This window comes from Crocodylus siamensis, chromosome 3 (assembly GCF_052110815.1).
Source record: "Crocodylus siamensis isolate JL-2025a chromosome 3, ASM5211081v1, whole genome shotgun sequence".
NCBI lineage: Eukaryota > Metazoa > Chordata > Crocodylia > Crocodylidae > Crocodylus > Crocodylus siamensis.
In genome coordinates this window covers 20,134,890-20,161,159 of record NC_143397.1, presented here as the reverse complement: position 1 = coordinate 20,161,159, position 26,270 = coordinate 20,134,890, and the positions used below count along the sequence as shown (strand labels likewise).

Genomic DNA, 26,270 nt, shown 5'->3' with positions numbered 1-26,270 from the left:
CCTGGATCTGCAGCCAGGGGGAGCTAGAGCCTGGGGCCTACACCTGTGCTGGCCCCAGCAATATAAAAACCTGCCCTTGGGAGCAGTTCAGGGCTACTTTCCCTCAGGAGCTTCTGGGGCCCCCAGCTGAAGGTGCTGACAGCAGAGGCACCCTGGTTGCAACAGAGGTTGATCCTGGCTAGTGTCACCCATATTGGAGACCTTCTAGACTATGATAGGCAGGAGTGGGTGGACCCCGCTGTGCTGACCTGCTGCATGGGTCTACCCATGACATGTGCAACCTGGCATCTCATCCAGGAGGTGAATTCTGCCCTACCTCCTGACACCCTTGCCTTTGTTGATCAGCTCCTGCGCGGTGGCAGGCCCTGCCCACCCCCACCCAGTTTGTCGTGGGGCTGGCACCTTGCCTGGCCTCAGTGCTCCCCACTCCACCACCTGAGCCAGCTGAAAGGCACCAGTCCAATCTGCTTTTCCACCGTCCATCACCGCCACCTCTACATGCTCGGGTGCTGCACTGTCCATCATGCCACCCTTGCATCCCGCCCAGATACCAAGTGCTTAGTGAGGCTGGGGCACCCTAGTGGCTGAGACTGTACTCCATCCTCATCCCACAAGCCACTGGGGACCTTAGCTGGTGGCTCCTCCATGGAGCCGTCACCATGGGTGTGTGACAACCTTCACAGACACCCCAGTCTCCTGCCTCTTCTATGGACAGAAGGAGACCCTGGCACACATGACCCTCAAGTGCACCAGGCTGCAGGCCCTCCACCTCCACCTCCAGAACCTCCTCCCAAGGTTCTGGTTGAATTTCACCCCCTACCTTTTTATTTTGTCACCCCGTGGCCCCACCAAGTCCCAGGACCTCCTGGTCAACCTCCTCCTGGCCCTGGCCCTGGCCCTGGCCCTGGCCAAGTGGGCCCTGTACTTGACTGAGAAGGAGGCTCTGGCGGGAAGATGCCTGGAGACTGTGGGTTTGCTTTCCTCTTGCTTGTCTGTGTACATTTCTGGGCAGAGCACCAGTGGGAAGCATCCACTGGCTCCTTGGATGCCTTTGAGGACCCGTGGGTGTGGCCCAGAGGCCTCTGCTCAGTGTCCCCCTCAGGTGCACTTATTTTTCATGTTTTGACCCACACAACACTCCTATCCTGTTTTTTTTCATTAGTGCTCCCAAGTATTTTATTGTAGCATTCACCCATTAGCCCCCATACAGTAGGGGTTACTAGTTAGCCAGGTGGGCCTTAGGGCCCACACTATTTGAATGTCACAAATACTCAGGAGCTTCTGGGGGAGAAGCCTCTGGGAGGAAGTACACCCCTTCCTGTCCCAGGCTGCTGATGTTGCTGTTGCTACCACCACTGCAAGCTTGGTCTCAGGAGCTTCTGGGGAGAAGATGGCCAGGCCCTTTCCTGCCTCTGGCTACTGCTAGCTGCTGGCTTGTTCTCAGAGCTTTTGGGAGTAAATTGGCCACACCCCTTCCTGCCTTGGGCTGCTGCTGGTGCTGTTGCTGTCTGCCCCCATGGGGGGGTCCTCTGCTGCATGCCACTGCCCCCACTCAGGGTGGGGCCCACCACACTGCACCACACCCCAGCAGTGCACCCCAGCTTCTGCACTCCTGTTCCAGCCTGCTGCCCAGCCCACTACCAAGCTGAGGTCAGGGGACAGCCTGGGGAGAGAGCATGCACTGCCTGTGGGCCCCTCTCCCACTATTACTGCCAGAGCCTAACAATGCCTTGCCTGCCCCAGCTGCCTTGACAGGCCACCCCACACCTTCACCTCTACTTTGTCCTCCACATCTGATCCTGCTTTGTTTTCCTGCCTATTGCTCTACTGCTGAGTGCCCGGTTGGAGGCCTGAGAGGCTCCTGGCCTGATCTTCAACAAACAAAGCCCCTCTACCACTCCACCCATCTTTTACATTTTCCTCAGCAGCCTTCCCAGTGTGTTTTTGCTCTTGTGTGGTTAGTCCTGTGGTCCACTCCCTAAGCCCTGGTGCTTGTTGTGTGGATGAGCAAGCCAGCTCAAGTCTCCCCAGCACTTGTGTGTTCCCTCCTCCCCCACATTTCTCAAGCATAGCTCTCCCTTTTTTTTTTTTCCCATTGGGCTGTAGCTCAGTGAGCTTCATCCCCCTCCCCCATCACATTTCCCCCACAACCCCAGCCTTCCCCTATTAGGTTCACCAGCCCCACTGTATATTTTGGTTTTCTTTATTGTTTTCTCTTCCCTCATGTGAAGCACTGCCAGGGCAGGAAACTTCGGGGAGGGGCAGATGCCCCCACAGAGCTTCCTGCAGCCCCCACTATGGGGGTAGATCCCAGCCTAGCCCCTGAGGGGGTGCAAGCCCCTGCAGCCCCCACCCGAGGCAGAATACAACCAACCACCTCCAAGAGTAAAGAAGCCTGCAAACTCCACTGCAGGGGCAGATGGGACTCTAGCAAACAGCCAACAGGGCCAGGATCTCCCCTGCTTACGCCCCCCAGGGGGGTTCCCAAGCCCTGTCCCCCAACATCAGGGAAGAAGAGCAAGAGCAGTGGGAAGGGCTCTTCTTCAGCCTCCTCCACAGCTGGGGATGGAAAGGTATTCTTGCAGGAGACCCTGATGACTTCAGCTGATGACTCCAGCTCCACCTTATTGGCAGCTAGACTGGGGAGGCAGGGTCTTTTTTAGTCACCACTAAGCCACCTCCTGCAGGGTGGCCTGTTCTCCCCAGGCCTGCAGCAAGAGGTTCTCCAGGATATTGAGGTGGTGCCAGGCTGCCGCCTTCACCTCCAGGTCCAAGTGCAGCGGCTGGTCCTGAACCTTCTGAATGTGTACACCCTTGTGAAGGACCCGGCCTTGGCAGATTTTTTTCACCAGGTGGCCACTTACATTGGCACCTTCAACCCTTGCAAGTGCCTGGTCCTTGGCGAGGACTTTAACGTCACCCTAGGTGCACAAGACTGCTCGGGCAGGGAGCGGAACCAGGCCACCAGGGTCATCCTCAGGGAGATCCAGATGGACTACTCTCTGGTGAATGTCTGGCATGCCTATCACCCTACGAACCTCCCTGTCTTCATGTATGTGAGGGTGGGGGAGGAGCAAGCATGCCACTCCCAGTAGTACTGGGTTTGTAACTCTTTGCGGCACTTTGCCCAGGCCCACTTCTGAGGCATGCAGCCAACCCCTTTCAGTGATCACCACCTTGTTTGGGCCCAGGCCATGCTACGCCTGGGTATCTGGGGTCAACTCACTGCCATTTCAATGTTAGTCAGTTGGAGGATGTGGGCTTCAGGGAGGCCTTCTCACAGTTCTGGCTGGCTTGGCGGGAGAAACAGGCAGCTTTCCCTTCGGCTCCGAAATGGTGAGATGCGGGGAAGGTATACATATGGCTTTTTTGCTGCAGCTACATTTGGGGACACCCGGCAGAGGGATGCGGTCCAAGAGCAGATTGAGCAGGAAGTGCTGTGCATCTTCAGGTACCTCCAGGAAGCTTGGGCTGTCACTCAGGGCCCCGTGCTGCTTGTGGGGATCACCTGTCACGCAGGGCCAGGTCTTGTGTGCACAGAACTGGCTTGGCTTGAGGGCATGCAGGGCCTATGCATGCAGAACCCAGCCTGGCATCACAGGTAGTCCCCGTGAGTGGCATGGGGCCCTGGGTGACAGCGTGAGCTGCCCAGAGCTGCCTGAAGCTGCATGGCACTGCATTGAGCCAGGCCGGGTGCATGTAATGTGACACAGGAAGTGCTGGGTGCCAGGCAACCAGGGCTGATCTGCGCTGCCCCGCCCCGCCCCACCCCACCCCGCCCCACACTGTGTGGTGGGGCTGTGCCAGGAGGCCCCAAGTCCCCCAACAGCTACCGCTACTGAAGCCAGTGAGCTGTGGGCCATGCGGGGCGGGGGTGGGGTCATGCAGAAGGGCATTGGGGCCCTGCAGGGGGTGGCCAAGCAGATGGGGAACCTTCCCTTCCTGAGCTGCCTCCCCACATCCCCTGTTTCCTCACAGCCTCCTCCCTTTCCATGTCCCCCCTACTTATCGAGAACAGAGCCTGGGCCCAGGGTGCTGCAGCCTGAACCATTCCTTGCCCCACATGTGCTGCAGCATGCTGCAGCATTAGGGTAGGGGGCAGGCATAGAGATGCTCTGGCCAGCTACCAGAGTGTCTCTTTAGAGGACCTGTGCCTCTGGTTCCCTCAGGGCATGGTCCTGGACCATGCTCTGCCACCCTTTTTTTCCCTGCTAGTTATTTTTTGATACCTGGATATCCAAGTATCAAATTTTGAGCCCGTGCAGCAAATATACAGTGTAGGGAACTTTTTTTGTTCCCAGCATGCCTCTTGCTGCATCTCAAACTGCTTTGAGACATAGCAAGAGGCACATGCAGGCTTGTATGGACATACCCTACAAGAGCAAATCCAGTGCCTACCTTAAGGATGGGAGAGGCAGTTTAACAGTGAGCACCCTTATGTGAATTGCTTATTTTGGTAAAAAACAATCAAAAGTGGCATAGAAATAAACTAAAATAGGCTTATTTAAAGGTATCCAAAGAAAACAAAATTATGAATCCATTGCTACACATGCTTCTGCACAAGGGCAGAAACCTCTTGGACAGACCAGCAGAATTACATCGCTTCTCTAACCAGAGGGAAGTGCCTGCTGCTCCCCAGACACTGGCAGAAGACATACAGTCAGTCCTCAGACTTACGATACAATTGGTTCCTGATAACTGCATCTTAAGTCAAAACGTTGTAATTTAGAACCAATTTTCTCATAAGAAACAATGTTATAATGGGGGATTGGGTCTCGAACCAGGGCTCGATACCCTATTTTCATCAAAAATACCCCAGAATTTTGTACTTGATCAATTATAGATGAGTAATATAGCTACATTAATGTATTTATATTGTAAATAGCAATCACATCAATTTGGAACGACTTCTTTGAGGTAACTTTGCTGGACTTTTTAAAAGGCTCTTGGTTGGACTTTTTGAAGGGATCTTGGCTGGACTCTTCTCTGCAGTCTTGGCTGTGGGTTTCTCTGGAGTCTTGTCTGCTTTCTTAAAGAAAGTGTCCAAGGAAGTTTGGACAGATGTTCACCAGGGAGATGAGCGATGTAGCAAATTTGTTTGCTGGCATGGTGTTGCATCAGATCAAGTGTTGTAAAGTCAAAACTGACGTCATAAAATTGAAATCAGGTGTCAATTTAGAAACTCTGTAAGCACGAAATGTTGTAACTCGAAACGTAAATCAAAGACTGCCTGTATAGACATTCCCATGCCTTCTGCTGACTGAGTTGATCCCTTCAGCTGCTGTTGTTTTTCCATGATGCACTTTGATCCCCGTCACATGAAGCCGCTGCAGACAGCTCAGTGTAGACAAGGCCTAAGGCTAGAATTATACTAGGAACTTCTCCCAGTGTGGCCATGCCACACAAGGGTTGATTAGGTATGATTTAACAAACACAGCTTGTGCCAGTGAAGTCCTCTAGTGTAGACAGCTATTACTAGCACAATTGCACTTCTGGTGGTATGGCTTATTTCACCCAGGGGATCTGGCAGAAGCTTTTCTGGTAAAACCTGTGTCCAGGAAGAAATATTTTGCTGCCAATGTATCCCAGCATAACTATACATGCAAGGCAGACATAGCCTGAGACCTACCAGCAAGTTGGACATTGATAAAAACAGGTGTATTTGTGAAGGGTACAAAGTCAATATTTCATTCTCCCCTTGTGGGCCTTGTTCTGCTGCTGAACATGAGTGACATTCAATGATTGTGCATATCTGTGGCACAGTTACTTAAGGTTGTGGCGGCTACCTTACTATATGACACAGAAAAGTCTGCATATGTGCAAATACAGAGAATACTAAGGGGGAAAAAAACCGCAGTTGAGCCCAAGATAATGCCAAGGTTTGCAAGAAGTGGCCCAGTATTAGTCTGGGAATGGTGGGCAGTTTCTTTCCTCTTGTTGTGGGAAGTATGAGGCACAGGAGGCATGATGTTTGGGATGGGGCATAAAATTCCTCTGATCCCAGTTGCCCCATTGTTTTAATGTTTGCCAGACACCTGAGGTTTTTTTAATATTGTTGTCAGTTTGATGAGTTGGCAGCAAATCATTTGTTCATTTGGTTCAATTACAAATCCAGTAAGTTTATTTTGTACAGCACAACAATAGGTCTCACTGAAGAATATGTTCCAAAATAAAACTTGTTAACTACAGGCATTAAATACTTACAAAACAGCTTCAAAACATGCTGCAGAATGTAATTCAATAAAAGTCTCCTCTGAAGAAAACTAAAAAAGGAGGCACAAACCATTTACACATATAAATAAAATCATTACAACCCATGAATATAAGAAAGATTCATACCCTTCTTTGTAAGAGCAAATAGGGAGCATTAAGTTGATAACAATGTGTGCTTAAACAAGGCATTTTACAACTAGCAATGCATACAGCACAGTATTTATTTATTGCATATTATCTTAGAATTGCTTATAAAAGAGCAGTCATCATGACATACACAAACAAAACTGTCATACTCATTACAGCAAAAAAATTATAGCTTAAAGCTCTCCTATTTCTGCAAATGGATGGCATATCTAACAGTAGCTATTTAGTGTGATAATGGCGTTTGATAGATTGGACACAAACACCATTGTCACACTCCACAGCTCTGATAGTAAATAGTCTGGGGAGTTGAAATATGTACAAATCCAGAGTTCAGTACTGGGCCTGTGAGATACTGCAACAGAAAAAAATATCATAAGAACAACATGACTTCTGGAAGTAGGTTTCTAACACTAGAGCTTGCTCTCATAAGACTTTTTGATCTGGTCACTTGACAGCATTGTTGTACATTATTAATGTAAGATATACCTTGGAATATACTTATATAAAAATGATACCTACATCCTCAATGCATCTGCTCCACATGTGTTTAGAGTCTTGGATGCCTACAAGTTACGTGCTACCGTGCCCCTGACATGGACTCCAGAAGCCAGTGTTAGGTACCCAGGCTGCCTAGATTTTGTGTGGCGATAACCAGTCAGTTCAGGATGGGATGCAAGACAGCTAGCATACCGAGCAGGGACTTGCAGAGTCCCACTCACTATACAGCTGCGTAGAGCTAGCCAAGAGGGATACAAAAAGGACATGGGGAAAATCTTAACTACTGATTCTCAAGGCATGAGGAGGTGTGTCTATCTACTTGTGATGCACAGTCCAAAATCTTCCTTGAAGGTAAGGTAGCTAGGCCATTTCTTACAAAGAACACACACTCATCGGCAATGTATAGGGGGTGCACCCTGAGCTTGGTGGTGCACCCCCTGCAAAAGGTGCCACCGATGCTGCTGGTGGCACCTGCAGGCAGTCACTACTTGTCACCCCCCTCTCTTGCCACCAACACCACCACAGCTGCCTGCGGTAGCTCTCTGTGTCCCCCCAGCCTCTGGGGCATGTGGCATTCATGCACACCTTTTTAAAAGGAGGTAGTCCCTCCCCTTTTTATACAGGGCCTGCTTGCTAGACATTCACTTAGCATTGACTCATGTTCATTCCTTTCCTTGCCTGAGGAAATTCAGCCCCACTTCTCCCATCTTCTGGTACAGTGCCTTAACCATCAAGCTAGAGGGTAAGCTGGATGAGGACACCCTCTACTGCTTCAGCTGAAATTAGGCAACTCTGGACAAATGGTTTCAAGAGTCATTGGGACAGAGAAAGAGAGATGGTCTGACTCTACAGTCAAGAGCTAGGGCACTTACCTGACAGGAAGGAGTCTCTGGTTCAGGTCTCTGCTTCAAGGACTGTTTATGTATTTTGACCAGTGACTCCCATTGGTTTCACTGGGCTTTGAATCAGGCCTTTAAGGTACAGTTTTATAGCTACTGAAGTTAATAGAAGTCTCAGTGGTGACTTTTGGGGGAGCAGAATAAAACCTTTAAGAATGGAACTATGGTATTGTCTTCTTCTTTTTAGCTCCATGAAGTCAGAATAGCTCAGAGAGAGTTTCTAGTCCTCTTCCTGAAGCATCAAAAGAACTGATCTCTAGAGGTGTGACTATGTCACCCAATGACCAATCTCATTTCCTTCTATGACCAAGTGACCTATCACCTGGATAAGGGAGAAGAGATTGATGTCATATATTTTGACTTCAAAAAAGCCTTCGATCTGGTATCCCATGATCACGTCTTGGTGAAACTGGCCAATTGTGGCCTTGGGTCCACCACAATCTGCTGGCTGGGGAATTGGCTCCATGGTCCGACCCAGAGGGTAGTAATTGATGGAAGTCACTCATCATGGTGCCCTGTGACCAGTGGGATCCCCCAAGGCTCTGTCCTTAGTCTCATATTGTTCAACATTTTCATTAATGATGTGGACACTGGTGTCAGAAGTGGACTGGCCAAGTTTGCTGATGACACCAAACTTTGGGGCAAAGCATCCACACCAGAAGACAGGAGGGTGATCCAGGTTGACCTAGACAGGCTCAGGAAATGGACAGATGAGAACATGATGGTTTTTAACACTGAAAAATACAAAGTTCTCATCTTGGGAGGAAAAACCTGTAGCATCCTTATAGGCTCGGCAATGCTACGTTGGTTAGCACTATGAAAGAAAGAGACTTGGGAGTCATCATTGACCACAAGATGAACATGAGCCTTCAATGTGATGCTGCGGCTAGTAAAGCGACCAGAACGCTGGCTTGCATCCATAGATGCTTCTCAAGCAAATCCCGGGATGTCATTCTCCCCTTGTACTCGGCCTTGGTGAGGCCGCAGCTGGAGTACTGCATCCAGTTTTGGGCTCCACAATTCAAAAAGGATGTGGAGACGCTTGAGAGAGTCCAGAAAAGAGCTGTGTGCATGGTCAGAGGTCAGGAAAACAGACCTTATGGTGACAGGCTGAGAGCCATGGGACACTTCAGCCTGGAAAAGCGCAGGCTCAGGAGTGATCTGATGGGATGACCACCAGTACCTGGGGGAACGTTTGTTCACCAGAGCGCCCCAAGGGATGATGAGGTTGAACAGTTATAAACTACCAGAAGACTATTTCAGGCTGGACATAAGGAAGAATTTCTTTATTGTCCAAGCCCTCAAGGTCTGGAAGAGCCTACCATCGGGGGTGGTTCAAGCACCTACACTGAACACCTTCAAGAGTAAATTGGATGCTTATCTTGCTGGGATCCTATGACCCCAGCTGACTTCCTGCCCTTTGGGCAGGGGGCTGGACTCAGTGATCTTCCAAGGTCCCTTCCAGCCCTAATGTCTATGAAATTAAAGTGTGTAAGCATACCCAGACTAATTTAGCTAGCCAGCATAACAGCAGCAATTCAGGTGATGGTTACAGTGAAGGTTTAGCATGTGGTAATCAGGTTACAAACTCTCCAGGGACCTACATGGTTAGTTTACTCATTAGCACATGTTCACTACTGTTATGACCCGTGTTGGTGGATGAAGCTAGCACAGGTATGCTTCACTCACACCTTGTTTTGCTATGTTCTCATACCACAGGCTGCATTACTTACATCAGTTCAAACACATTTTCTGTTTGTTTTTTGTTGTTACAATAGCACGTAACAGGTAAGAGCAGGGGCTCCATTGTGTTAGGGGATGTAACAATACAGAAGAAGAGACAGGCTTTGCTTTAAAGAGTTTACAGTCTAAATACAAAACACAGCAAGGATGGGGAGGAGTAAACACCAGTATGCCCTTTAGCTGACCGAATACTGGGATAGAGGTAGATTGCTTGAGTTACCCATGTCTCAGAGAAATGGAAACAAATGGGAAATGACCCTCATCACAGTCCCAGTTGAGTATCTTAACAAGAAAAGTGGCTTTTCTCAATAGTTTGCCTCTTACACTACAGCTAGCACCTTGGTAGTCAACAGCATGCCTATAAAGGGTTGCACAATTTTAGAAGAATACAGTTTGTCCTTCAAGATCTTTTTGTTGGACATGAAGCATGAGAAAGAAGCAACCCGGCTCTTCAGTTCTGTAGGGGCTCTTATGCACCACTCATAACCATGGCATCCAGCAGTGCATTAAGCACGGAGTGACAAACATGTCACATGCTTGCTCTCTCATCATCTTCTGGGGCAGTCTTTGTTTTGGTAGGGTAGGTTTTGTTTGGCTGGCTATCTTATTTTATTATGTATGTTACTGTGTATTAATTTTAGAGGAGGGAAGAACAAAGCTTTTTGCTCTTGAAGGAGAAGGGATTAAGGTAATCCTTAGCAATCTCAGGAGATTTTTCCATGGTCTTGGCTCAACCCCCAAGACAGTTATTGTCTCCTGCACAGATAAGTTTTACTCTTGTGTTTCAGATCCCAGAATGAGTCTGCAGAGCTCACCCTTAATGAAAATGTCTCCTTGCTTTGACACCTAGTATTTGGTGTGTGGAGGAAGTGAGAGAAGATAAACATGTTACCCACAATCCATACTACTTCGAAAGAACAGAACTACATTTCATTACAATTTGTCCTCGATAGACCAAATGCCCCTACGTTTCTGATGGCCCAAATTCTGTAAAGTACTTAGTACCCAATAAGAGGTGATTTCAGTAACAGTTGAGGTACTCAGTGGGATAAAAATGTAGGTATTTTTTTACTCCTTCCTCTCGTGTGTCATTTCAATAATAAGCCCATTATGACCTCAGATGTGCATAAAACCCACCACTGAAGTCAATAATAATAACTGCTGCTCAAGTGTGCTGGAGAAGCAAATGGCCCATCATTACTTATAAGGGTATACGTATTTCCTTTCCACCAGTCATCTCAGGCTTTAATTATTTTCTTAATTAGACTGACATGCATTGAAATTGATGACTATATCCTCAGCCCTTAGGAAATGAATGCATGGACCAGGATGTCCTCTGCATATAGAATTAAATATGTTCCTAAATAAATTAAATTAAATATACAATTAAATATGTTCCTAAATACTTTCATCAACTAAATAATAAATATATGTGGTTCTGCCCTTCAGAGGAAGCCCTGAGCAAGTTCAGAGGGCACAAGTATTACAACAGAAGGGCAGTCTTCCCTGGCGTATTCAGACCATTTCATTATCAGAGATGCTGAGCACCTGGAGCTCCCACTAGCTCTGCGGGGAGATGGGGCAGGTACTCAGAACTTCTGAGGATCTTCTTGATCCTATATGCTCACAAAAAACAAACCTAGAAATAACATATGCAAAAGCAGTTAGAGACCCTAAAATAAAAGCTTCCTAACAAATAAACAAGGAAAATATTTTACACCCACTAATAGTAAATGGAACTCTCTTCCTTTCTCCAAGAAACTACAGCATATTCCCTAGGGATATTTCTGAGCCATTTTAAAAGCCATTTTTATCAATCATATTTTCCAACTGGAATTAGCTTCCTCTTTAGAGCCTGGATTCAATGAGCCTGTTAACCTAGCTGTATATGTTCCATTTTGGATATTACCTCTGGTGACAATTTTTTCTTTTAATTGGAAGACCAAATCCAGCCAAGCAAAGGGCAGGCCCAAGAAAGCTCCGGGACACTGCATGCAACCAGAAAAGATGCCACAACACTTTCTGTAGAACTGTTAATACGAGATGTGAGTGGGTTCTCCTCCCTGTTGTTTTTTTTTGTGACGGCCTTAAAGGTAAGATGGCAGTTGTTACAAATGTAATTCCATTAATGGGTTTTCAGGGACATGAACAGAGTGGACAAGAATTGCATTTAGGTCCCTAAATGCATTATGTGCCTAATAGATGTAAAAGAATCTAGCCCTGTTTATGTAAGCTTTCATCAATACGAGTAAAGATTGCATCAGTTTCAACCTTTGTTTCAGAGGGCCAGACTCACAAAGGTGTTCAGACACCTGAAGATGCAGACAGGCATGTGGTATAATTTACAAAAGTGCTAGGTACTAAGGAGGGGTCCTCAAACTGCAGACACGAAGGCTGAAGGTTTCTTTGCAGCGTAATAAAATGAGAAGCCCAGAGACACTGTTTTGAGACTCTGAGAGGAAGCAAATAGAAATTGCGGTACATAATACAGGCTTGGGGATTTCTGAGCTTCTGTAAACACTTAATTCATTTCCATTTACGGGGAACTTTATCTGAGGCAGCTAAAAGAGTTTTTACTGTACCTGCAACAAGACATGTTGTTCACTGAGTGCTTGGACTTTGTGCTAAAGTTCAGGGGATCTTCCCATATGACATGAGCCACCATAAATGTTTGATGTGCTCCCCTCAGCCTCACCACATAGGCTCTGAGCAAAGCCACAGTTGCTTTCTTTGTTGACACTGAAAAAGGGGAAGGAGACAAGGGAAAAGGAGAACAAGAAAAGGAAGAAGAGGAAAACAGTCAGAGGTTGCAAACAGACATTGCCTTCGCCATAAAAAAGTTTGTGGTGGCACAAAACCCAAGTGAACAGGTGGTATCTTAGCCCTCTGCGGGGGGGGGGCGGGGGGTTGTTTTGTTTTTTTTAAATAATTTCATGTCTCAGGCAAAATCAGCTAAATCAGTTCTGAATTCTATCAGCTGAGTAGAGCTCAATCATTCAAGTCTTTGTGGTGCTACTGCTGGCAAGTATCCTTCCAGACTCCATCTGGGGCTTCAGATACTCCCAAATCCATGGCAGGCATCCTACATACGTGCAAGCTCCAAGCCCAGAGGCCTTGGAGTTCAGATGGTCCCGAGTCTCACTTGCCCCTACACAAAAGACTGAAGGAGCAAGCTAGAGGGAGAACCCAAGACTAATCCCCCAACACCATAAATTGGGTAGCCGAGAGCCTCCCATTCAGAGACTATAGTAGATTCTCATAATGGTGCCTGTCCACAGTGTGGTGAACAGGTCTCCACTCTCAGCTACACACATCTGCTCCTAGTCTGGGTGCCCATGGTATCTCCCCAGTTAGAACAGGGTCTACACTTGAGCCGAGTCAAAAGTATGTCATGCCACAAATGCAGAAATCTTTGAGCATGGGGATTCCTAGTCACAGTTTGCACCTCTTTTTTGTTTATGGTGGGAGAGCACAGGAAGCTTGGGGCTGCTCATACTCTCCTGGCATCCTGGGCAGGTGCTCCAGTGACTTCAGGGACCAAATCTTGCATACCCCAGTAATGCCCCTGCAGGAGGATTTCTAGTGCATGCACCTGCAAGCATGGAAGGGGGAACCCCCATGCAAGGGATTCCTGCAACACACATTGCTGCACCCCAACCTGGGGCACTCCTGAGGCTTCAGGGGCCACATCTTTTGTGCCTCAAAAATCCCCCTGCAAGGGGAATTCTTAGGGCAGGCATTTGTACAGGGGGAAAGTGCTGCAGGGAATTGCCATGGTACAGGCATCAGGACACGCATCTACAAGCATGGGGGATGGAGGGAGGGGGCAGGATCTTCAGGGGACTGCCATGGCAAGTGTTTTGGGCCATGGCATCCCTGCCTTTCTCTCATAAGATCAGGCCCCTGAAGCACCAGGAGCACCCCTGAAGGGACCTAACCCTTTGGGACAACCACCCTAGTGATCTGTACAGACACCAGTGAATGGATCAGTGAGGTGATGACACATCCCTACACAGCTGATCCCACTCCAAACACAATGTCTGTTTATAAGCAGAGAGGGTTAAAATTAACTTTTTTTTCTTACTCTTCCTTTTCCCCCTTTCCTTATTAAAAATTGCTTATTGACCCACAACGCTCTTTATATAGGATGGCTGTGGATACTAACTGTACTGAACTACTGAGATTGCAGGCAAAAGGCACCTTATATAACTGCAAGTTAGGTACTTCATTAATATCAATAAATAACAACAACAAAATTCTTGTCTGTCAGTTTTTAATAAATGGATTGCAAACAGGCTATATTTTCATATGACAATAGAATGCTCTTTTCCCTCTAGAACTGGTGAAACTTCTTTCAGGTATAGCACAGTAAGTGAAATATTAAGTCCCTAATTTTAACAGGGTTGAGTAGATCTTGATATGTGCTGGATGCTAAAATATGCAAGTTTCCTGCAGCTAAGGAGAATTTGATTTGTTCAACTCCAAAACCCATGTATACTGGATGATTAGCACCCATCATTGTATTCAGAGGATGAGAGACAGATTACCTTGTTAAAATACATTTAGTCTACTTGTTTCCATTTATACATGCCCTACAAATGTAGCCACATATTTACACGTTGTGGAGTATGTCAGTCCCCAAACTACTAAGCTTAGGTCTTTCAGCCATTACAGAATGCAATACATAATAAGCCAATACATGCTAAGAAGATTGGTCGCCAGAGCTCTCTCCATAGTTAGAGAACATTTTTTCACTCAAATTGTGGTTACATGTTTCAATTATTGTACACTAATTTTAATCAGCACCACAGGCTGAATGGAATATGGATACAAATGAACCATCTCTCCATACACTTGCTTGCATGCTCATCATTTTAAATATTAAAATTTAGGGGTGCCTGTTTACACCATGGGCTTGAATCCTCATTAAATTAAATAGGTTTATAAACAATTTAAACTTGTTTATTTTGGAGTGTCACATCTGTGTTTACACACACTAGGTTTTCAAACAAATTAAGCCTTGGAGCGTTGCAGCTGTGTTTACATGAACTAGGTTTTCAAACAGATTTATCCGGCTCCCTGGCTGGTGCTGCAAGAGAATGGGACACTCTAGCACTACCTCCCCAGCCCAGGGCCCTCCACCCACCCTGTGCCTGTGCCCTGCCACACAGCTGTGGAAGCAGGGAGCTGGCAAACCACCCAAGAATAATAAAGCAGAAGCTATTTGAAAGTAAAAGCAATTCAAAGGGGTGAACTATAAAAAGTAGCAGCACCATCTGGTGGACAAAGAGGCTCATTACATGTCTTCGAGTGCCTTTGTATTTGCACGCAATGAATCCATGAACATAACACTCATTTCCGGCGAGCCAAACTAAATTATGTCCGAGGAGTTTTAGTTTAGTGCACAAGAATGACTTTTAAATCATTGGGAAATCCCACTCATGCAAACAGACACACATTTGCAATGCATGAAAGGGCAAAAATCGTGGTGTGTACAAGAGCCCTAACAGTGGTTAACATGCCATATTCTCAAAGATCCATATTTTTTTTCCTGGTACCTACTGGGGTATGCTAGAGCTTTACAAATCAAAGATTAAATGAAAACATGGAAGGAACACATTAAGCATGTTGAACTAATCAGCTGCTTAAAAGTTTTCATTACACCTAACACGTGTGTAACAGAAACACTTTATGAAGAATGTTGTAAATGTCCATTGCTTGGAGTCATCTCTATATGCATTATTTCTTGACAAATGGATATAACTATCAGGGTCAGAGACTGTTAAGAGATGTATATTTTACACAATATGTCTGTGAGGCCAGAAAGAAGTGTGTAAGAGGCCTATATTTAATTTGAGGACATTCACCAGGATTCCTGAAATAATTAATAAAAGTGAGACATAGTCACTTGACAATCACCATCAAATATGTTGTTCTAATTTAGGAATAACCAGCATTTGCTATATATGGTGGGCCTAAATCTATTTTCATTCCATTCAACGGCAAGCAGAAGATCCGGTTTCTTTCTTTTGATGCTTTCACAACTCCAATTATTTGTGAAAAAAAACAAGAGCATGAATTATGTCATGGAAGAACTGGGAATGGAGGAATCCTTTGGACTCCTAGGGAGTGGGCACATGAACAATTACTGATATAAATGAAGGCAGTGATTTGTATCATGCCAAGCTCTACCATGGTAACTGTACATGACCATACTCTAATCCTGTGGTAAAGTTTATTCATGGCAATTTATCATTCTCTTCCTGAGGGCTAGTAAGGTACTACTGTTGTATAATTGGCACACTAGCATCTGCTACAGTGTTGCTCATACTGTGAACATCCTTACCCTCATTATAGACCTCACGGGAGCTTGTTCACATACCGAAGCCCTAACAAAGCCATCTCCATGACATGCTACATGCTGAAAACCTGCGACCAACTCTTTTACTCACAAAATATTGCATCTTTCCTGTATACAGGCTGTTAAAAAATTCATCTAGGTAAACCAGTGCAAACCCCTAACATAGATGCTCTTAAATTGATATAATCCTGTTTCATTTGCATCAGTAAGTTACCAATAAATTGGATTAATCTAGGGTCAGGACCATTTAAGGCTGGACCAGTTAACCCAGGCTGATTTTTAAATCAAATCACTTTTCTAATGTAGACGTAGCTTGAAAATACTAACCAAATTGTGAGCTGACTCTTGGCAGACACACAATCCAAACAATAACCTACTTCTTCAAGTTAAATCTGCTAGGCTTCTCTTTTTCAGTGTAACTATTCACCTGCTTTCACCATGTTTACCTTTGTGCACATTGAGCCTGCTGATGAAGGGATGGGAATGACTCCTTTTCCTTATCACCCTTAGTTTATTTTACCTCTTATTTGGAGCATGCATGATCTGGAGTGGTAAATCACTGTGTATTTGAATGCCTGCACAGTGCTGCCACACTGATTTGTCTGGACTAACAGGTCAGATTACTGGGAAATTGCAGCCAAAAGGGAACCTGCTTTAAAAGGAAGAAGAGTCTGTAATCCAGTCTGGATATCAAGCGGTCATATAGTTCCCTACATTAATAAAAGGGCCTTAATTTAGACAGTTGAGTCCTAACTGCATTTAAAAAAAAATATTTAGTCAAGAAATAATTTTCAGCTGTGGATCTGGAGTTGGTTTCCTTGGAATACGTCTTTGCTTGCTTTATTATTAGTGAAAACAAATACAAAAGGGATGCAAGCACAGCACACTGACATTTGAGGTTTCTAATTTTCTAATATGTTCATGTTTATCCCTTCCCACACTACTGAACTCATCTCAACCCCTGATCAAAATGGGGTGCACAAGATCTTACCATAAGCAAACACACTGGGGCAGGACTTGTCAATCACTGCCATGTAAGGCCACTACATTTACATAGAAGCTCCCAGCAGTTCAGGAGTCATATTTCAGGAGACAAATGGTAATAAAAAGAAAGAAAAATCATCCTTGTAAGGTTGATAAATGGCAGTTCAGCAAACAGCCAAGGCAACAAGAGGGTTACCTGTCAGCACAGGGAGACAGTAGACTATACACGCCACAGTAGAACAAAGCTCCATTTTTCTTCCTCTCTTCTGTTGAATTTGGGTTTAAAATGTGGAGTTGAAACAAACTGCAGGTTATCATAAGAGCTCCCCGGTGGAGAAAACCATTGTGAGGACTGGAAAATGCTTAAGGGACAATCCCAAGACATATTAAGAAACTTAATACATTCCACAAAGCCTGGGAAAGCCTAATCAGGTTTAATTTAAGCATGACTTTTACAAGGTGCAGTTAAGTTTTCTACTAGGCTTTATCTGTGCCCACTGACGATGATGAAAATCTCCAATCAACTTTAATAATGCAAGATGGGGCCTGTAGACTGTAAAAAAAAAAAATTAAAAAAAATGTTTTTTTCATTTAAAACATCAATTTAATCTGTGAGAGGCACCAGGCTTTTAAGAACATTTCAGCAGAGGAAATTGCATAATATCATTACTGCACTCACAATTCTTTTCCACTCCTTCTCATCAATAATTCCCCCACCTCAAGAGAGGGTTTTTTTCCATTTGCTTACTTGAAGCATTCCCAGGAAAGCACTTACCATCCTGCAAAACACCCAACTGATGCTTGAGTGCTGGCTACCACCAGGCTATCACATCACGTTGTGCTGAGCGCCCCTGTGCTCATCATTTCCGAGGTAGGTGTCCTCACTGGGCCTTCGCAGCCCAGAGCTTCTGTTTCGCGTGGACACTTTTCCCTCGCCCTTTATGGGATCCTGAGGTTTTAAGTAAACAATTACTTCTCTTTCTGATAAGTCACATTAAAATATCGATCAGGTGGGGGAGGGAGGGAGGCCCACACTCCACTAAGCTGGAGTTGCCTTTAGTCAAACAGACAAGGGAGGAAAAAAAACCCTCACAACCTTGCAAGCCCAGTTTTAACTCTGCCTCAGACTGTCTGAGGGCAGGGGAAAGGGGAATAAGTGGGCAGGCAGGAGGGAAGAGTTGCACTGTCCTGATGGACTGAAATGAAATTGTTTCCCGAGAGAATTTATGAAGCCCTAATATCCACATTAGCACAAGCTGGCGTGGTCTGAAAGCCCCACAAGACAGTGTGGCAGTGGGGCACATCAACATTTGCTCTGTGCATGCTATGACCCAAAATGGATGACATGTTTGCTTCACACAGCCCTGGGCACATGCTATTAAGCATCCCGGAGACAGACCGTGTCTTTACATTCGCTCCAAGGGTAGGGGTGCGGGGATGCTTTAAGTAGAGGGACTCTGAGAGCCACTCTAATTAAAGCACTTGCAGTGTCTCATGTATTCAGCATCCCACACTTCAAAACGGCGGTGGGGCGCTTTAACTAAAGCTTGTTTGATGAGCTTTAGTTAAAGTGCTCCCACCAAGCACTTGAATACATGAGGGGAGACACTGAATACATGAGATGCAGAGGCTGCTGGAGCGCACTAATTAACATGCTGCAGCAGACATGATTAATGGAGTCTGCTCCAACACACTGTAATTACATGTCTATGGGCACCCAGAGAGCCTACTGCCATATGTCGAACACTGCACTAAGGAAATTACTTGATGTCTGGAGACCCAGCCTAGATGCTAGTGTCACACAAATCCCAAAGGAACCATAAATGTCACCTTAGTAGGGGTATCGCTGGACTTGAATCCGGGTCTCCTTGCCAAAGTCATATATTAAAGTCAGCAACATGTTTGGTGTGGAATTAGTCTCCATTTTACTGGAGATTTTAGTGCTTTATTTTGGTTTCATTAAGATAAAGGTATTTGTAACTAAAAAAAGACATAAAACACTATGGGAAAAAGCTATCGACATTTTGAATGCCATGGCAGACGTCCTCACCTAGCTAACAGAAGTGCAACAGACAGGAATCAAGAGTCACATGCCCGCCCCTCTCTATGCAGCTGTTTGCTGGGATTCTTACTACACCTAAGACCACTGTACATTACAGAGAGCCTAACAGCCAGCACAAGAGTAATTTTTACCCATCTTAAGGCTGCACTGCCAGGGCAGTGTAAAGTACTCTTTGTGCAAATGACAATGAAGCTTTGAGAGCTAAAGCCAAATCAACCCCACCATGGGACAGTGAGGGGTACAGCACAATGCTTTCAGCTCACAGTGTAGAAGTATGAGTTCTAGTCCCAGCTCTGCTGCTAAGCTGCTGTTTAACTCTTAGCAAGTCACTTCATCTCCGTTTTCCCTTTCACCCTCTGTCTTATATACTTGCATAGCAACCATTTTAGGGGAGAGATTGTCTCCTACTTTGTTCTAGTGGAGGGCCTAGCACAGTGGGACTTTACTCTGAGCCAGGGTCTCTAAGCCCTACTCTAATATAAATAATAACGACAGCAGCTGTGAATGGTGTGTGGAGGGAAGCAAATGTCAAACAGCACATTGTATCTGAAGAAACTAATTATTGTTGTCAGTCCTCAGGAGACTTTTGTTTTTAAAGTACTGCATTGTTGTTTTAGGAGTACATCCTGACTTATAAAAAAAACCCAGAATATTTTGTTATGAGAGACTAATGGTAATTCTTTTAACTTTCTTCACTATACAATGCATCTGCTCAGCTGCAATTTAATGTTTAACTTGTTAACAAGAAGGTAACTCTAGAAAGTGGGGGTGAACTGTCTTTATACAAGCTGTTGGAGCTTCAAATGTCAAACAAATACTTGGGGTGAAATCCTGGCCCTATTGCAGTCATGGCAAAAGCCCCCTTGACTTCTAGAAGATTAAGATTTCACCTGAGTTCAGACCAAGACTTCTGTGCATCTTGTACAATGGGACTCAGCGTCTGCAATGTAAATGCAGTCTGCTCTAAAACTGGAAACATTTTTACATATTTGAATTGCAATTATTATAAGAAATATGCTTATAATATTTAAGCAACACCCCTGTATCATCAGCTCATGCTATCTGCATACCCTTGTAGAAGGGTTGGGACTTCTTTTTTCCTATGGACATGGTCAACAATCTCGGTGCCACATCATGCCAAGAAGAAATGGTATTAATTGTTGTGACATACTAGGTGGAGCTCATAGCATAGATACAGGGGCAAATACATGCACAATTCTTATAATAGAATGGACAAATTACATGTGCAATTTTGAAAATCTGGTACTGTGTTTTTTTAAGCTCATGGGAGGTATCTGGTTCAATAGATAAAAACTTGTACTTATCTGTAAACAAGAGAGAAAAAAGAATACAAACAATAATAATATATTAAGGATTTATTTTTATGAGCTGTAATTTTCTCTAAAACGTAACAACAGATTGTTAGCATGCTGCTTGTCTTCAGGAAGGAAGCTAAATAGTTATTGCTGGGATTTTTTTCTAAGTTATAGTATTTTTTCACACTACACCATAAGTAAAGTAAGGCTCTCTATTGTACATGGAGCTGGATTATCTAAGACAGACAAGTGAGACAGAATTGAAAAACTCACCAGTGAGGACCGGTCTAGAAGGACTGGCTTCTGGTCTAGTACTTTGCAATAAAATGTCAAGTTGTTTTGAAATTTGTGGCTCGATCACAAAAGGCAAAACAAGAGTAAAGGAGTATGTTGCAATACACTGTGCACAGATGAGTAGGGCAAATTCTATTCTCAGTTACAAGACATTTAAACACAACTATAAAAACCATTCCAACTAACAATTATATAGACAACTGCTGCTAACTGAGAATCAAATATGGCCCATAAGTGAAAGCTGGAAAATTCTTTGTTTTTGTCTTATGTAAAGCCTCAAGAAAGGAAGTTCCAGGGGAAAACCTGAGAAAAAAGGAGACAAAGGTGAAGAAAAGGCATTCATAAACAGTAAACCAAAAGCATTAATAAACTAAAACTCAGGCAGGAATAGCATCTTTTGACACTCCTTGAAAGAAGTGAAACACTACAAGTTAAAGATGTAGTCCTACGAGCATCTAACAGGTGAACCTCTGCAATGGGGAAAACTGAACCTGCCCAGAGACTGGCTAGATGAGGGTTAAACTTTCTCATTCTGCGTAGTGACCTGGGTGATAAATGAAAATGTCAAAAGGACTAATGGGTGGACACAGTCTTTTTGGGGGAGGGATGAACTTCTTGTGGAAAAAATCCCTTTTTGTGATTGATTCCAACTCTGTTAGTCTAAAATCATTATGCATACGCTGGGAGTCCATTTTGAGAGGGTAGTGGAGAAAGTTTAGACACATGATTGGAGGAGATTATTTATTTAGCCAAACTTTGTCAAGCAAGCCCTATCACTCAATTGGATTCCGAGACCTTGGAATATAGTTTCAGTTTATTTCACCCAAATGAAGCTTACCTGGAGCAAATTGGTTCTTTATTTCAGCGGAAGATAAAGGATGCTAGGTGAAAATGTGGTGTGCACATCTTTTCCATAGCAGGCTGCCTCTGACCAGAAAATGGCAGCTGCCTCACCTGGAAAGAGGGGGAAAAGACTTACTTTCTGGCTTCCTGATGAAGTGCATAGCCCAGCTTATCACAATCAACTTGCATGACAACTGGTTGTCCCCAAAAGCAATTTTCTTAAGAGAGGAGTGACTGTGTCCTCAAGGCTGAAATGAGAAATGCTTAGGGCAAAACATAGGGTGTGTACCATCATTACCTTTACATCGACCTAACTAGGGTTAGGTCAATCAATCAAAATCATTAGCGTCACATCAGGGGGGCATGTGCCCCACCCCCTGCCCCACTCCCACCGATTTCTGTACCAGTGGTGTGGCATGGGGCGCAAGACTGCAGCCCAGCCAGGGCCCAGCAGCAATGGGGGTGGCAGTGGCTCTGCGATTTCTGGACTGACTATGGGGCACAGAGCTATAGCGGGGTCAAAGGCAGCACCCAGCAGCAGCAGGGTCAGCAGCAGTGCAGAGTTGTTTCCCCTCACTGTCAACACTTATGCATCATCCATGATCTAAATCCATCTGTGCAGGCATTCATGGGGCTTTTAATCACCCCAAAATGGTAGGCCTGATCTAAGTTAGGTTACTGGAATAGATGAACTAACTTAGATTAGGAATGAGCTAACCCAATCTATCAAATGTCTGTACACGCTCGGAGTGCTGCCCTGGGGCTGGGAAAGCCCAACCACTCACTGCATCCCTGGGAATGTGATCTTCCTACCCCTCAGGCTATTTTTAGCCTTTCAACTCTCACACCCAAAATGGCTGACCTCCCTCTGCAGACCCACCAATTCCCTACACAGACCTGCCAGCTCCCTGCCAATTTGCCAAACCCCACTGCAGACCCATTGCCACCCCCCCCCCATCCCACCCATCCTTCCCCCAACCCAATTTATTTATACTGGTTTCCCCATCTTGCTCCCAGGAGTGGTGAATGCCTGTACACACCACCCTTGGTCTACGTTCACATGGCTTACTTTAAGTAAGCCATGTGAATGTAGACAGGGCATGGTGAGCACCTGTACCCCCTTCTTAAGTGACACTAAAGTGCAGAGACAGTGGAAGGGAACAGCGAGGGCATCAGCAACACAGAGATTCAGGAATTATCTGATTCTGCATTCCTCAAAGGAGCATATATTTGAGGTTTGAATGATTTTCTCTACAGGATCAGGCCAAAAGAATATAATTGTTATCTTCATGTACATTAATGAACTGGTTTGATCAATGTTTTTATGATTTTATTCCAGTGTGCATGAAATCAAATACACTGGGGATTAACCCCATTCTGACCTGAATAATTTACCCATGCATAAAACTTTGTAATCTGTTACAAACCCAAAAATAGCCCCAGTGGTTGCTGAGGTTAACAAAACTTTCAAGCAAACCTGGGTCAAATCCAAAACAGATCCTCATGTGATATAAATTAGCTGAAGTAACCAAAATCATCCCTTCATCATGACCTACTGGTTTCAGTGGAGCCATTCTGAGTTGTACCTGCTAAAAATCTTGTCTTATGGTTTTTGGTGGAAATCACAGAAGTACCTACACTTAATATAGGCAAAGACCACTAGGTTGCTTCTTCATGTGGATCACAAAGTTTAACACATAATGCAAGGGACATGAATCTCTGAATTGAACAAAAGGATTGTGGAATAGCCTATAGGGGGAAATGATAGTTTCATCCAGCTCTAATACCACAGTTTAGCAAAGGAAGACATACAAGGATAATAGAGATATGCAGTGCAAATACACATAGAGGGGAAAATACCAGTGACCTGCCTTACTCTGTGGCTAGTAGTTAAAGATTACCTATGCTGGAGTTCAGATTAGTGGGTAGAAAAAAATTAACTGAAAAAAAAGTATTAAGTGGAACAAAGGTATTTAACCTGGAAAACATGATCTTTTCTGCTGGAGTTTTCAGTAAACTAAATTGATTTGAATTTCTCAATGTTCGGCTATATTACATCAGCTCCAGTACAGCATCCTGGCATGTCTTGTAGTGACCTACCACAGCGACACATCAGACACGAGGAATTCAGACAGACCATTAATGAGACATTTAAGATGAAGAGCCAGCAAACTAGTGGGTGCAAGACATTTAACTTAATTCACTGAGTTTTATCTAACAGAACCACTGTTTGATCTTGCAGGTCAGGGGTGGCCAGCCTGTAGCATGTGCAGCAGCACAGGCAGCCCTTGTATGCTCCACAAGGAGACCAGCAGAACAGCAGCAGACAGAGCAGGAAGCAGAGGATCAGGCAGGAGCACAGGCCAGGAAGCAGAAAAGAGCAACAGACTAGGCAGGGGGCATAGGGCAAGGAGCAGAAAGCAGAGCAACAGATTGAGGATCTACAGGGGATCACAGGAGAACTTGGGGAGAGTACAGGGCTTATTTGTGGCTAACCTGCCAAAAAGGTTGGCACCCACTGTAGTAGGCCACCCTGCCTCACTAGTAGACGCACAATAACAAACTGATCTAAATTGCACTTGTGAATAACTGCAGGCGCAACATGTGAAGCTACACTTTAAAAACCTGATGCATAAACAGCATTTTTCATTGTTAGCCCATAATTTTTCATAGGGCAAAGATAAACACGAGTCCTCTGTGCATCATACTGATGGGAAAACACAGTAAGCCAGGGTTAATATTTTACATCTTTCAGTCTCCCTGAGTGTAAGTCTTAAGCTCAAATGTTATTCCTCCAGCCAAGGACATCAGAGTATAAATTAGTTCCTAGGCCTAATATCCACAAGTTCCCACTTCTGGCTATACTGGCGCCACCTAGGCTAGAACTCCAGTGACCCCCAAGTATGTAAACCCAAATTCTGCCTGGTCAACAATCCAGTTTCTCCAGGGACAAGGCAAAACTGCCTTCCTCAAGACAGAAGTAGCTCACTAATGAATCCCCCCATAGCAGTACTGTTCTTTCTCCTACTCTACAGAGAATAGGAATTACTATAGCCCTAGGTTTTGCTTGCCTTGCATGTCTCAAGCAGTGGTAAGTAAGAAGGAAGTTCTGGTAATCTCTCTCTTTTTTAAAACACTTAATACCCTTTCAACATAGGTCTAGAAAGTACCACATGAGGTCATCTTGTCCATCCCCTTGCTGAAGGCAGGAACAGCCCTGACTGAACCATCCCAGTCAAGTGATTGTCGAAAGTGCTCCTTAAAATCTCTAGGGGTGGAGATTCTCTCCAGATAGCCCGTCCCAATGCTTGAACCACTCTCAAAGTCAGAAAGGTCTTCCTACTCTCCAATCTAAATTTCTTCTGCTTCATCCTGAGGTCATTACTTTAGTCAATGGCCACAGAAAAAAAGTCTATCTCCATCCTCTTTCTAATCCCCCTGCAAGCAACTGAAGACTTCTATAAAACGCCCCCTCAGTCTGCTCTTCTTCAGACTAAATGACTCCAGTTCTTTTTGCATTTCCTCACATGAATCTTACTTCCTCCTTAATATTTTTTGTTACTCTGTGCTGGACTTAATTCACACTGGCTATGCTTTTCTTGAAATGTGGGGCCCAAAACTGGACATAGCACTTCAGGCGAGACCTTGTCAGCATTGAATAGAATCACTTTCCTCGATTGATTTGCAAGAGACACTCCTGTTCATACAACCCAGGATGCTGTTTGCTCCCCTCCTAGCAAACACACACTGTTGGTTCATATTCAGATAATGGTCTACCATAACCCCAAGTCCTTCTCTGCAGTACCATAGCCTAGCCAATCATTCTCCAGTCTGCATTTAATTATTCTGTCCCAAATGCAGGACTTTTCGTTTGCCCTTAGTGAATTCCTTCTGACTGATTTCAGAGCATTGATCTAGTTTATCCAGATCATTCTGAATCTTAGCCCTACCCTCTAGAGCATTTATAACTCTACTCCACTTGGTGTCATCCACAAACTTTCTAAGCGTGCTCCCAATCATATCACCCAGATCATCTTTAGAAGACAACCACTGTTCCTTTGGGTCATGGTATACACGTAGGAGGTCTAGTCAGATGTCTGATTAGTCTGTTTGTGGCTGACAAGCCCAATCTGAGAACGACATAGCTCGTTATAAGTTTCACAGATCCATATATTGTCCAAATTTACAGCACAGTGCTCTCTTTTTTCTCACTTTGATGCCATCCTCTGGATCAAAGCTGCTTCATGTTGAGCCACACCTAGTGCCAGATGTTCCCTCCATGTAGGGCAGGATTCTACGTACTCCTATCAGCCTTCTGTGTTGATGTTGAACGACTTCATATGATTTTTGCATACATTGTGGTACTGCCATAGAGGGCAATCCCCACTTTCTAGAGCCATCTCAGATCTCACTATATGAAATATTCTTAGGGATACAGTCTCCTGTCATTCTCCTGACATGGTTGATTCATAACAATTTCCTCTTCTTGATAGTGTTTTCTAAGTGTGTCAATCCTGCATGCTCCACTACTTTTGCACATTTATACACGTGCTTGGGGAATGGGAGGAAAAGCCAGCAGACTCAAATGAGTGCTCCAACATGCTGGAATTCCAGTGCAATGGAACAGCCTCCACCTTCTGCGCTTGGTGCTCTGTCTTCCCACTTCATTTTCAGGATCTTATACAGACATCTCATGTGGAAGCTGTTCAGTCTCTTGATGTGCCTAGTATAAGTAGTCCACATTTCTGAACCACAAAGTAGGGATGAGAGCACACAAGTCTTGTAGATCCACTTCTTCACCTTAGCTGATTGTTTGCTGTTGTTCCAGGCATGTTCCTGCAGTAGCCTGAAATTCTTAGCTGCTTTTCTGATTCTGTCAGTCTGTTCAGTCTGAAGATCAAGACTCCCGT

The 26,270-nt window shown here is 44.9% G+C and overlaps 1 long non-coding RNA gene across 1 annotated transcript; it reads right to left on the bottom strand.

The window, feature by feature from the left end:
- Window positions 1–4,485: 4,485 nt before the first annotated feature.
- Window positions 4,486–17,748, bottom strand: LOC149868044 (uncharacterized). Its single transcript, XR_016440945.1, has 3 exons — window positions 17,621–17,748; window positions 12,083–12,239; window positions 4,486–6,712 (listed from the first exon to the last, which is right to left on the bottom strand). It is a non-coding gene; the product is annotated as an uncharacterized LOC149868044 (long non-coding RNA).
- Window positions 17,749–26,270: the final 8,522 nt, after the last annotated feature.